At 51.1% G+C, this 14,309-nt stretch overlaps 1 gene segment (V, D, J or C); it reads left to right on the top strand.

The window, feature by feature from the left end:
• Positions 1–14,309, top strand: part of LOC134757171 (Ig alpha-1 chain C region-like) — a 211,702-nt gene that overhangs the window by 155,963 nt on the left and 41,430 nt on the right.

Here is a 14,309-nt window from a genome sequence, read left to right as displayed (position 1 = left end):
CTCCACCCTCTGCCCTTCAAGGGGCCCTATGGGCCTCCGGGTGCTCTGGTGGGGTGGGCTCCAGTCGACTGAGGATGGACGGCCTGGCCGGGATAAGGAAAGGAAACCCAGGACAGTGCCGGGCTCCGGGTCATTCCGTGCACTGAGCAGGCTGAGTTGGGAAGAAGCAGATGCTTCCTGCAGCTGCTGCCCCCTGCAGGGCCTGGCACCTGGACCAGGTTCCCCTGGGGAAATTGGGCCCCTCCCTGAGCCACCCGGGGCCCACCGCCCCCTTTCCACCTGGGACCAAGCATCCTCCAGAGGGTCAGCCCTCCTGCGGGAACACCATGCTCAGCCCCAGGACCCTCCCTCAACTCTCCAGCAAGGCTGCACTGTGGGCGGCCCCTGCACATACCCCAGCAGTCCGTGCTGTGATGTAACATGACATGATGTGACGTGGATGTCATGTGGCGTGATGTGACAGGACATGGTGTGATGTTGTATGACGTGGTATGACAGTGTGATATCCGAGGGGTGATGTGATGTGGTGTGACATGGTGCAACATTGCTGGTGTGATGTGACGTGGCTGGACACGGTGTGATGCAGTGTGACGTAGTGGGATGCGGTATGACATCCCTGGTATGATGGGGTATGATGGAGTATGGTGTGGTATGATATGGTGTGACATGGTGTGATGTGGTGTGACAGAGTGTGACATCTCTGGTGTGATGTGGTGTGACATGGTGTAATGTCCCTGGTGTGAGGTGGTGTGACAGAGTGTGATGGGTATGACATCCCTGGTGTGATGAGGTATAATATGAAATGATGTGGAATGGTGTGACATGATGTGATATGATGGGACAAGGTGTGACATCCGTGGTGTGATGTGGTGTGATGAAGTGTAACAGGCTGTGACATAGTGTGATATGGTGTGGCATGTGATGTGGTGTGATGGGGTGTGACATCTGTGGTGTGACATGATGTGACATGTGACGTGCTGTGACAGGGTGCCACATCTTTGGTGTGATGTGATGCAGTGTGACATGGCGTGATGTGGCAGGATGGGGTGTGGCAGGGTACGACATCCCTACTGTGATGATGAGTTTCATGGTGTGATGTGGCGTGACATCCCTGGCGTGACATAGTGAGATGTGGTGTGACATCCCTGGCATGACATAGTGTGATGTGGTGTGACATGGTGTGACATTCCTGGTGTGACTCCTATGTTCTGACATTTGTGGTCAGCCCAGCATACAAAGGTCCCTGTGGCCAAGGGAAGGGGGAGAATGGAACCATCTGAGCATGTTGACCTGGAGGAACTGGTGGCCCTTGAGTCCACGAAGCCCACCCTGCCAGGTGCCCCTGCCCCACGTGACCCAAGTGGGCTTGCAGAGCAGCAAGCAGGACTCTGGTTAGACTGCAGGAAGGACCTGCCACCACGTGGCCTTGTGAGGAGACAGAGCAAGGCTGTGACCGCAGCGTCCGCCCAGCACAGAGTGCCGCTGAAGCTCCTCCTGTCCTCTCAGCAGGGGTCCCAGAGCAAGGCCCGAGGCAGGCTGAAGAGAGGGGCAGAGGGAGGATGCTGGGAGGCAGGGGTGAGGGGAGTGAGAGCCCAGGTTTCAGCTGAGCCCCTGCACAGGGAAGGAGCCTAGCTGAACACCCATCTCCCCACACGCTCCCAACCCTGCCTCTGCCTGAACACCTCCCAGAAGGCATCTCGAACCCTCTGACACCCACACTCAGCAAGGGGTATGGTGTCCCCACCAAGCCCAGCGAGCGAAGCCCGGCACAGCCACGCCTGTGCCCACCACTCCCATGGCCAAGCTCGCTGCTAACATGGCAGGACAGGGCCAGGCCTGGAGGAGACAGAACATCAGTCCCATGGGGAAGCTCCCTGCTCACACGGCAGGGCCGGGCCTGGAGGAGACAGAACACCCCATCTGGCATGGTACTCAGGCTGCACATGCCTGCCACACACGGGGGCCACGCGACAATGCCTGCCATGCATGGGGGCCACGTGACAATGCCTGCCACGCGTGGGGGCCACAGGGCACACACGTGTACTCACACGGTCCCCACACAGGGACACACGCACTTGCCACCCCAGCACCCACCCAGTGCACTCATGCATGGGCTCCCCAGGTGGGTCACAGCGTCACACCTTGAGCTACTCCATGTGCCAGGCCCTTCACCCACGTTGCCGTCCCCGGTGCCAGCTGTTGAGCCACACCGTTTTCTCTGTGGATCCCTCCCAGCCCACTCAGCACAATGGACATGCTCTGTCCTGTCCAGAAACTGCACTGGCCTCTTCCCCTCAGCACCCACATCTGGCCATCTCCCAGGAAACCCAGACCACCACGGGCAGGGACCACCTTCCTCACTGTCCACATGGACCACCCCACACCTGACCCCAGATGCAGTCACACTACGTCCTGCTTCAATATTGAAGCGGGGAAAAGCTGGAGGAGGGGAAAGATGAAAGAGAAAAAAGCAAGAGGGGAGGGTCACGTTCTTCTGAGGCTTTGATTAGAGCTCACTGAGCCCCCACGTTTCTGCATGAAAAGGAGGGGTGGAGGGAGCAATTACGCATTCGCCTTGTGCTCAGTAAATCTGCACTTTATAAGAAAATAAACAGAGTAGAGGAAGAAGTCAAATATGCATTCGTCTCAGGGGTAGGAGGGACGATTTCTTGTCTCATTTTGTCCCATGTCATGAAGACCGGGCTGTTAATTTATATTCTCAGGGTGAGGGGGGCCACCTGGGTAGACCTGGCCTATCTGCTGCTGCTCTCAGTTTAGAAACAAAAGGAAACGCATGACTTTTTTTTTTTTTCATGACTCAGCTTCCCACCTCAACTGTTCTTTTTGGCATAGTGACTTTAGGGTCCTGAGATTTTATTTTCCTTTCACAATGGTCAAGATCGCACCCTCAGGATTCAGGAGAGCTGGTCCAACCCAGACCCCTGCCATCCCTGGACACTTTTCAAATACGTGCAGCAGTCTCTGACACTCTCTCACCATGGTAGAAACTGAGGCCTTGGTGAGTCTGCAGCCCCTGCTCATGGGGACAATGCAGGCTGAAACCCGCATTTCTGACCCCAAAGCTCCTGTTCCTTTCACTCACCCCCACACCAGCTCTTTGAGTCCAGAGCTTTGTCCTTGCCTGAGTCCTACCCTCAGGGACAGAGGCCCAACCCAGACACCAACACATCATACCCTGAGAGGGTGCCAGGAGCCCAGAGATGTTTGGAGAGCACAGAAGCCCTGGAAGCTCTGTGGAGATGCTGCACATTTCTCTATTCAACAGATACTCACGAGGTGGCCAGCGGCAGAGATGCCACATGGCATGGAGCTCGCCTTGGCCAACAGGACAGATGTGGGGTTGGGAGGCCTTCCCAGGGCACTCCTTGAAGCAGAGCTATGGGGAAAAGTTGGGGCCAACCTCAGATTTCCTCGTCAACACCGGGTCTCCTGCCCTCCCGGGCCACAGAAAACTAAGCTCCCTGGATACTGCGGCTGGGTGGGGCCATGGGGTAGAAGAAATCTCAACGAGTTAAAAGATCATTTTTTTAAATTATTATGATCATGACTCACATAAACATATGATGACACATTTCAGAGATGCTCTTTATCTCATTAACTAAGGTGTTGCAACCAGTTCAAAGTGGAATTCTAAGTACTACACTTACATAATTGATTCAGGAATGCTAAAAGGAGTTCATAGATAGATGCAAAACTGGCCTTTTCCCTGGCAGAGGAGGAGCAATTCATTGTCCTTCCAAAGATGAGAACTTGAATTTCTACCAACTCAAAGAGTTTTTGCATTGCTATCAACTATGTACAACTTAGAGCAGTGGTCCCCAACATTTTTGGCACCAGGAACCAGTTCCATGGAAGACAATTTTTCCACAAACCAGGATCGGGGGATGGCTTGGAGACAAAGCTGTTCCACCTCAGATCATTAGGTATTAGGGTGTCATAAGGAGCATGCAACTTAGATCCCGGGAATGTGCAGCTCGCAATACGGTTCGCTCCTATGAGAATCTAATGCTGCCACTGATCTGACGGGAGGTGGAGCTCGGGCAGGAATGCTCACACACCCCTCACCTCCTGCTCTGTGGCCCAGTTCCTAACAGGCCATGAGCAGATTCCAGTGCATGACCCAGGGGATGGGGACCCCTGGCTTATAGAGGTGTAAAATAGTTCAAAGGAAATAAAAGATGCAGAGCTCCATAGAATGAAATAACTTGGAAGAGTGTACAAGACGATGCCTTGCTTTCCATGGAAGGCACCTAGTAATCATTTGCTCCATTTCAGTTTTTCTCAATGTTTCCTATAAACATATATCACTGACTGACAGAAACAGATCCGTAATATAAAGAAGACCCCTGTAAACCAATGAGAAAAAATATCAAATAATTCAACGAGGAATAGGCAAGAGAATTGAACAGATGTTTTACAGAAGATATCCAAATAGCCACTAAACATATGAAAAGATGTTGAACCACACTAGTCAACAGGGAAATGAAAATGAAAAACCACATGAGAGAAAGTAGTTCTGATTCCAGTAATGCTGGAGCAGCTAATATCAGACTAGCCCTTTGGCAGATGGCAATTATAAACACTGGAAATGCTGTAAGCACACACAATACCCACACACACCAATTGCAGGCACTAGAACATGACCACAAGTAGGCAAACACTAGTAAGGATTATTCCGTTAAATATTGGTCTGAAGTCACACCCCAGGGCATGTAATGGGTGCAGCTAGAGTTCAAGCAGGAAACTGCAGCCCTCCTGGTGAGGAGTGGGATGCAGGGCTGCATTTTCAGAGCAGCTGGAAATGAAGAGAAGATGTCCATAAAGGAGAAGGTCACCGAAGGGAAACCCCACAATCTGCAAGTAAACTCCACTGAAACCTCTGGCCGATCCCTTAGGCGTGCATGGGTAGGGAAAACTCCAAAGGGCCCAGCAGAAAGCAACACCTGTAAGGTCGAGAGAACTGAGATTCCAGCTACTGCCCACTGCCAGGCAGACAGACTTGGGAGTTTGAATCAACTCAAGCTAACTGCTTGCTAACATTGAAAACAACAATTAATGCTCTGCTAAGGAAGAACGCAAAACCCATAGCCTGTACCGCATGTTATCAACAACATCAGGTGCACATCCAAAATTACCATGGATGCAAAGAAATATAAAAATGTGATCCAAAGTCAGAAGAAAAAGGGATCAATGGAGATCAACTCCAACATGACCTAGATGCAGATACAGTTATTAGACAAGGACTTTAAAGAAGTTATGTTAAATATGTTCAAAGACTTAATGGAAAATGTGGTTATCATGAATGACTAGATGAGGTGTCTCTATAAAAAACTGAAAATAGTTACAAGAACCGAATGAAAATTCTAGAACTAAAAGTATGAGTCTGAAATGAAAAACATTTGGCCAGGCCCAGTGGCTCATACCTGTAATCCTAGCACTCTGGGAGGCCAACAAGGAAGGATCACTTGATCTCAGGAGTTTGAGACCAGCCTGGCCAACATGGTGAAACCCCATCTCTATTTTATTAAAAAAGAAAAGAAAGAGAAAAACATTACCCAAGTTTAATAACAGATTGGAGAAGACATAAGAAGGAACTGAAAACTTAAAGATGCATCAATAGAATATGTCAATTCTTTTTAATCCAATCCAAAGGAAAGAGAGAAAAATACTAAAAAATGAAAAGAGACTCATCCTGCTGGACAAGGCAAAGCATTCTAAAACATGTGAAACTGGAGTCCAGAGGGGGATGTAATACTTCCATGGGAAAGGTCAACCCTAAGCTATATGCAAATGTACCTGCGTAGGCTGGTGTGGTGATGTGGTGATGGCATCTCCCTGGCCAAATGTATGCCCACCTGGAACCTCAGAATGTGACCTTATTTGGAAATAGGGTCTTTACAAATTAGGTTAAGGACTTGAGATGATGTCATACTAAATTTTGGATGGATCCCAAGTCCAAAGACTGGTGTCCTCATAAAAGGAGAGGACACAGACACACATGCAGATAAGCCATATGATGACAAAGGAGAAGATGAGGGGTGTGTCACGAGCCACCTGTGTTTGTCCATTTGCATTACTGTAAAGAAATACCTGAGGCTGAGCAACTTATAAAAGAAAGAGGTTGAATTGGCTCACAGTTCTGCAGGCTGTATAGGAAGCATGGCACCAACATCCGCTTCTGGCGAGGACCTCAGGAAACTTACAATCATAGCAGAAGGTGAAGGGAGAGCAGGTATGCCACATGGCAAGAACAGGAGCAAGACGCTGAGGGGGGGCCCAGACTGAAACAACTAGACTGTGTGTGAGCTGACTGGGGGAGAATTCACTCATCACCAAGGGGAAGATGCTAAATCATTCATGAGGGATTTGCCCCCTTGATCTAATCACCTCCTAGAGGCCCCACTTCCAACACTGGGAATCATATTACAACATGAGATTTGGAGTGGACAAATATATAAACCATATCCTTCCACCCCTGGTGCCCCAAATCTCATGTCCTTCTCATGTTGCAAAATACAATCATGCCTTCTCAACAGTCCCCCAAAGTCTTACCTGATTCCAGCATCAACCCAAATTTCGCAAGTCCCAAGTCTCATCTGAAGATGAGTCCCTTCCACCTATCAGCCTATGAAATCAAAGACAAATTGACTCCCAAAATACAATGAGAGTGCAGACATTGGGTAAACATTCCCATTCCACAAGGGAGAAGTTGGCAAAAAGAAAGGATCTACATGCCCCATACACGTCAGAAATCCAGCAGGGCAGTCATTACATCTTAAAGCTCCAAGGTAATCTCCTTTGACTGCATGTCCCATATCCAGGGCACACTGGTGCAGGGGGTGGGCTCCCAAGGCCTCGGACAACTCTACCCTTGTGGCTTTGGAGGATGTAGCCCCTGTGGCTTCTCTCACATGATAGAGTTGAGTGCCTGTGGCTTTTCCAGATTCAGGGTGCAAGCTGCCAGTGGATCCACCATTCTGGGGTCTGGAGGACAGTGGCCCCCTTCCCACAGCTCCACTAGGCAGTGCCCTGGTGGGGACATTATATGGGGGTTCAACCCCACATTCTCTTTGGCACTGCTCTAGTAGAGGTTCTCTGTGAGGGCTCCATGCTGGCAGGGGGCTTCTGTCTGGGCACCTAGGCTTTCTCATACATTTCTGAAATCTAGAGGGAAGATGCCAAGCTTCCTTCACTCTTGCATTCTGGGGGCCTACAGGCTTAACACCAGATGGAAGTCACCAAGGCTTACAGTGGCTTGCACTCTCCAAAGAAGCAGCCTAAGCTGTACTTGGGGCCCTTTGAGCCAAGGCTGGAGCCAGAGGAACCAGGATGTGGAGAGCAGTGTCCCAGGGCTGCACAGGCAGCAGTGGCCATGGGCATGGCCCACAGCACCATCCTTTCCCTCTTGACCTCTGGGCCTGTGATGGGAAAGGCCACCTCAGAGAGTTCCGAAATGCCTTCAAGGCCTTCTTCCCTTTGTTCTGGATATGAGCACTTAGCTCCCTTTTAGTTATGCTAATCTCTCTAGCAAGTGGCTGCTCCATAGCCTACTTATATTTGTCTCCTGAAAATCCCTTTTCTTTTCTACCATATGGCCAGGCCGTGAATTTTCCAAATTTTTTATGCTCTGCTTCCCTTTGTTGATGAAAAAAGCCAAACTCTATAAAACACTTGATAAGATTGATTCTGAGCCAAATATGAGAGCCATGAACTGTGGCACAGGCTCAAAAGGTCCTGAGAACATGTGTGCAAGGTGGTTGGGTTGCGGCCTGGTTTTATGTTTTAGGGAGACATCAGACATCAATCCATACATGTAAACTATACATTAGTTTTGGTTTGGTTTGGAAAAGCAGGACAATTCAAAGTGGTGAATTCCAAATCCTAGGTGGATTTGAAGATTTTCTGATTGGCAATTGGCTGAAAAAGTTAAATTATCTAAAAAGTTGAAGTCAGCGAAAAGCAATGCTTAAGATAAAGCAGGTTGTGGAAGCCAAGGTTCTTGTTATGTAGATGAAGCCTCCACGTTCCAGAGAGAAGAGATAGTCAATGTCTCTTATCAGAACCTAAAAGGTGCCAGACTCTTGGATAAATCTCTCCTGAATCAGGAAGAGACCTGGAAAGGGAAAAAGATTCTTGACAGAATATACATTTCCTCCACAAGAGACGGTTTTGCAGGGCCCTTCCAAAATTTGTCAGAGAAACATATTCTGGGATAAGATACTTTAATTTCCTTCCATGCCTGCCACCTGTCATGTGATGCTATAACAGAGTCAGGTTGGGATTTGATACCTTATTGCTACAAAGAGTCTGCTTTGTCTGTCTTAAGCTCCCTGTTTTAACGTTAACACTGGTCAGCTGAGCCTAAGCTCCAACAGGGAGAGGGTATAGTGAGGGAGTCCAAACCACCCTCCCCTTCCTGTCATGGCCTGAACTGGTTTTCCAGGTTTCTTTGGAATCCCCTTGGATTAGCATTTTATTTTTTCGTTTACACCTTTTAAATATAAGTTCCAACTTCAAGTCATTTCTTTGCTCCCATATCTTACCATAGACTGTTAGAAGCAACCAGGTCACCCCTTACAAACGTCTGCTTAGAAATGTCTTCCCCAGATGCCCTAAGTCATCACTCTTAAGGTCAAACTTCCACAGATCCCTAGGGCATGAATACAATGCAGCCAAGTTGTTTCTTAGGATTTAACAAGGGTGACCTTTACTCCAGTTCCCAATAAGTTCCTCATTTCCATCTGAGATTTCATCAGCCTGGCTTTCACAGTCCATATGTCTATCGGCATTTTGGTGACAACCATTTAATCAGTCTCTAAGAAATTCCAAACTTTCCCTCATCTTCCTATCTTCTTCTGAGTCCTCCAAATTCTTCTAACCTCTCTGACTGTTACCTAATTCCAAAGCTGCTTCCACATTTTCAGGTATCTTTATACCAATGTTCCACTCCTCAATACCAATGTTCTGTGTTAGTTTGTGTTACTAGAAAAAAAAATACATGAGGCTAGTAATTTATAAAGAAAAGAGGTTTAGGTCGGGCACTGTGGCTCATACCTGTCATCCTAGCATTTTGGGAGGCAGAGGCAGGAGGATCACTTGAGCTCAGAAGTTTGAGACCAACCTGGGCAACATAGTGAGAACTTGTCTTGAAAAGACAAGAAGAAGGGAAGGGTGGGGGAGACCAGAAGGGCAGAAGGGCAGGGCAGGGCAGAAGGGAAGTGCAGGGAAGGCAGAAGAGAAATAAGGAATGGAGGTTTAATTAGCTCATATTTCTGCAGGCCATTCTGGAAACATGGCCCTGGCATCTGCTTCTGGCGAGGCCTCAGGGAGATTGCAATCACGGCAGAAGGCGAAGGGGGAGCAGGCATGTCACATGGCAAGAGGGAGCAAGAGAAGAGAAGTGGCACGTCCCAGACTTTTAAACAACCAGCTGTCACAGGGACTAACTGAGGAGAACTCACTCATCACCTGCGGGATGGTGCTAAGCCATTCATGAGGGGTCCAGCCCTATGATCTAATCACCTCCCACCAGGCCCCACCTCCAACACTGGGATTCACATCTCAACAGGAAATTTGGAGAGACACACATCCAAACTATTGCACCACAGGAAGCTGGAAGAGGTGGACGGTCCTCCCCTGGAGCACTCAGAGACAGCCACCAACACCTTGATCTCAGATTCCTGACTCCAGAACTCTGAAAAAATTTTTGTTGTTTTAAGCCACATTTGTGATATTTTGTTATGGCAGCCACAGCACGGATATAGCTGGTAACAGAGTTCTTTAGCCTCCAAAACACAAGCCTGGGGTAAATAACTATTGAATTTGGCCACATGGAAATCAGGAAGAATGTAATAAGCATCATCGATGGACGGGATGACCTGGGAGATCGTGGCAAGTTTAAAGCTAATTGGAAGTTGGCAACCAAAAAATCCTGTCTTGCAAATTGCCAGGAAATTGCCAAGAAAACCTTTAGAAAACATGGTTAAGGATGGAGAAACCCGGATGACTCCCTGGTTTCTGAAGAGGTGCTTACGCATTGAAGTGAGACTGACGAGACTTCACACTGGACCCTTCAGAAGGGCAGACACTCACGAGATCATCAACCACGGCTCCCTCGCTGGGAGGCAGACACAGAGCTGGAGGCGGCGGCCACAAACTAGGTGGGCAGAGAGGCATCAGCATCGGGACTTGCGGGAGGCCCTGGGAAGGAACAGGCGGCACTAGGGCCTGGACAGCCCTGGGGAAAGGAAGTTACTTGGAGGAGACCAGGGGCTTGCATTTGGGCCAAAACCAAGGACAAGAGATCAGCTGGTCCCAGGGAACTCTGGAGCCCAGCACCCCACCACGGGTGCAGGGGCCTGACAACCCAACAGAGGGCTGTGGGCACCGGGCACCAGCCTGTGGGGGGTCTGAAGGCTGCTGCCCAGCCACACATGTCCTGGTTCTGAACAAAGGGTTCAAGAGACACCTGCAAACCTACCCTTCTGAGAGCAGCCTCTTAGCCTCAGCTGGTATTGGCCCCTGGTCACCCCACATGCCCCGACAGTAGGGCCTGGCCTCAGAAAGGGCCCCTCCATTTGTACTTTCTATCTGATCCTTGACACAGTGCTAACACCAAAGACCAAACCCGAATCTTGGTTCACATACTCTGCAAAGAAATGACTAAGACTAGTTCTTCCGGAGGTCAGTTTTAGAACATGTTTATTCTGACTTAATTCTGTCTTATCTCTGTGCACCAAGAAAACTATTTGCACATCTGTAATAAAATGTGAAGGTACTTTCATTTTGTTTGTATACTAAACTTTTAAGAAATACCTCACTTTTTAAAACTTGGTTTTGTGTTTTGTATGCTTATAATATTTTCCATAAAGATCATTTTAATGATAAACTCTGAATCTTCTGACAGAATGCAGATCAATGGATTCCTAGCCATCAGGGAGGCGTTGATTGCAAAGGGGCCTGGTGGAATATTTGGAGAGATTCTACATCTTCTTGCAACTGTTCATCTGGATTACGGTGGTGGTTGCATGAGTGTGCATTTGTTGAAACTCACATGTCACAGGATGGATTATACTGAATGTAAACTACACTTGAGTAAATATGACTTTTAAAACTTTAAAAAGTTGGGGGATGGTTCACTGCCCCGGCTCGAAGCCCCCTGGCCACCCTGCCTGGCCAGCCCACCCCCATCCCTGCCAGTGCTTGCCTCCAGCATCCCAACAGCCTCCTGACCCCCTGAGCTGCTCTAAACCCTCAGGAGCGCAGCCATCCGGGATCAGCTGGATGGAGATGGGGAGCCCGAGACTCGTGCCACACCACGTCCTCCCACCCCCACCAGCCACACGCAGACGTCAAAGCAGCACTGTCCTCGCACGCGCTGCTCCCACCCACCCTGGCACAGCCATTCCAGGCCTGGGGCAGGAAGGCAGACGCTCCCCCTGCCCCCAGACTCAAGCATTCCTGCACACACCCCCAGCACACACACACACTCCCATGCGCACACTGACACACACAGGTGTGTACAGCTGAGACACTGCCCGTTCCCAGGCAGTCCAGCCCCCGTCACTGCGGGAAAGGGGCAGCACCGTGGGGCCACAGGAGTGGCAGCTGGACACAGAGCCAGGCACTGGCGAAGGCCCAGGCCACTGAGGCGGGCTGCCGGCATGGCTGGGCGTGAAGGCCAGAAGAGGGCAGGAGGGGCCGTAGGCACTGTGCCTATTGGGCCTAGGTGGGCACACGCCGGGCAGGAGAGGAACAGCCCAGCCCCTGAGGAAGGGGTGGGGGCAGGGGCCATTTCTGGAGGCCAGGGCAGGGCCAGCACCCCAAGGAAAAGCAGAGCAGGGTGAGAACGGACATGGGGCTCAGAGCTGAGCAGGCCTGGTGGGCCCCAGGAGGGAGACACAGAAGACCGGGGATCTCAAAGCTGGCAGAGGCCAGAGATGGAGCCCCAGCTGGGATGCCATCCTCCTTCCTGGGGGCCCACCCTGCCCAGCCCCTCCAGCCCAGCACAGCTTGAGGCATTGGATAGAACTGGGAGAGAGCCGACCAGGCACTGAGGCCCCTGCCCCAAATGCCCACAGCCTGGGGAAAATGAGCAGGTACATGGGAGGGGCAAGTGGAGCCCCAGGCACACCCACACAGTGCACACAGCCTCACCTGGGCCGGAGGGGGCAGGAGGCTCGCCACCCCTGCTGTGGTTTCTCTCCTAATCTCCCCCTGGGTTTCTCCCACACTTGATGCAGGTGATATTTCTCTGAGATTGTGGACTAAGAGTTGGTGCTGGAAGGGGTTATCCATCGTGGAGATGTTGCTATGGGATGTAGGGATTTTGCCTGTGAGAAGGACATGATTATGGGGGGAACAGAGGGCAAACTGTCATGGGTTAAAATGTGTCCCCTGTAAATTCATGTGTTGAAGTCCTAACCCCCAGGACCGCAGAATGTGACCTTGTCTGGAAACAGTCTTTGCAGCTGCAATCAAGTTCAGATGAGGTCACCCTGGAGTAGGGCAAGCCTCTGATCCAATATGACTGCTGTCCTCATGAAAAGGGGAATCTGGGCACAGACAGCACGTGGGTAGAACGCCCTGTGAAGATGGTGCTGCTTCCACAAGCCAAGAGCAGCAGAGACGGCCGGCAAAGCCCAGCAGCAAGGAGAGAGCCTGGGACAGAGTCTCCCATGACACAGAGGTGCCAGCCCCACCGAGGCCTCCATCCCAGATGCCCGGCCTCCAGAACCAGGAAGGAATAAACGTCTGTTGTTTAAGCCACGCACTCTGGGGTGTGTTGCCAGGGCCGCACTTAACGGATACGAGTGTTGTCCTGAGCTGCCAGCCCCACAGGCTGCACGAGGCCTCCCTGCCCCAGCCCAGCACAGTCTCCCCAGCCTCCTGGGTGTGCCCTGGGCAGTGCGGGGACCCCTCACTCCGTCCTCCCCCAGCCTGGGAGGTTGAGCCCATTATGAGCTCCATGGGGTGAAGTTGGAACGAGAGGCTGGGAGCCGACTGGGAGCCCGCGGCTGGAGGATGGATTTCCCCAGGGACCCACACATGCACCTCCACCTGTCTCCTGGACATTGTCTCTGAGGGCAGGGCTGGTGCCAGCTCAGGGATCCAGCAGGGTCACAAGGGCAGGCCGGGTCCTTGTGGAGAGCACATTTAGTGGGAGGGACATGATTTCCCTTCAAAGTGTCCATTCTGGACGCTTCCCGTTCCATGCTGGACGCTTCCTCTTCCACGCTGGATGCTTCCTGTTCCATGCTAGATGCTTCCTGTTCCATGCTAGATGCTTCCTGTTCCACGCTGGATGTTTCCTGTTCCATGCTGGATGCTTCCTGTTCCACGCTGGACGTTTCCTGTTCCATGCTGGATGCTTCCTGTTCCATGCTGGACATTTCCTGTTCCACTCTGGGTGCTCCCTGTTCCATGCTGGATGCTTCCTGTTCCATGCTGGACATTTCCTGTTCCACTCTGGATGCTCCCTGTTCCATGCTGGATGCTTCCTGTTCCATGCTGGACATTTCCTGTTCCACTCTGCATGCTTCCTGTTCCACTCTGGATGCTTCCTTTTCCATTCCGGATGCTTCCTGTTCCATGTTGGATGTTTCTTGTTCCACTCTGGATGCTTCCTATTCCATTCTGGATGCTTCCTGTTCCATGCTGGACATTTCCTGTTCCATGCTGGATGCTTCCTGTTCCATCCTGGATGCTTCCTGTTCCATGCTGGATGTTTTCTGTTTGACTCTGGATGCTTCCAGTTCCATTCTGGATGCTTCCTGTTCCATGCTGGATGCTTCCTGTTCCATGCTGGATGCTTCTTTTTCCATTCCGCACAATTCCTATTCCATTCTGGACACTTTCTGTGCGACACCTCCTCGGGTTTTCTGTCTGCCCAGTCCCTCTATCCTCATCCCGTTCCCTGCTACCTCCCACCTCCACAATCGTCCTTGCCCAGCTCCTCCCTCTCTCTAGAGCTTCCGCCTGCAAAGGTCCCTCCTGATCTCAATCCAGGCTCCCCCAGCACAGGTAGGAGCCTTGCACCTGCCCTTGGACCTCCCCACCCTGCATGGTGCCAGCATCCCCCGGTCCCCAGGGAGGCCCCATTTCTCTCTCTGCTTGTAGTCCAGTGGCCCTGGAGTCCCACTGCAACTCGGGTGTGCCCCTGACCTCTGAGGAAGTTAAGCATCCTGTCCCTAGCCAGGCCATCCCGTCTGCTCAGCCCCAGGGCCCTGCCCCCTACCCCTTCCCCTCACCTGCACCACAGGCTCTGGCCAACTCTGCCCAGGCCCTGA

The sequence above is a fragment of the Gorilla gorilla genome, chromosome 15 (genome assembly GCF_029281585.2).
Source record: "Gorilla gorilla gorilla isolate KB3781 chromosome 15, NHGRI_mGorGor1-v2.1_pri, whole genome shotgun sequence".
Classification (NCBI taxonomy): domain Eukaryota; kingdom Metazoa; phylum Chordata; class Mammalia; order Primates; family Hominidae; genus Gorilla; species Gorilla gorilla.
The sequence above is the reverse complement of the archived record's forward strand: the minus strand, read 5'-3'. Positions and strand labels throughout refer to the sequence as shown.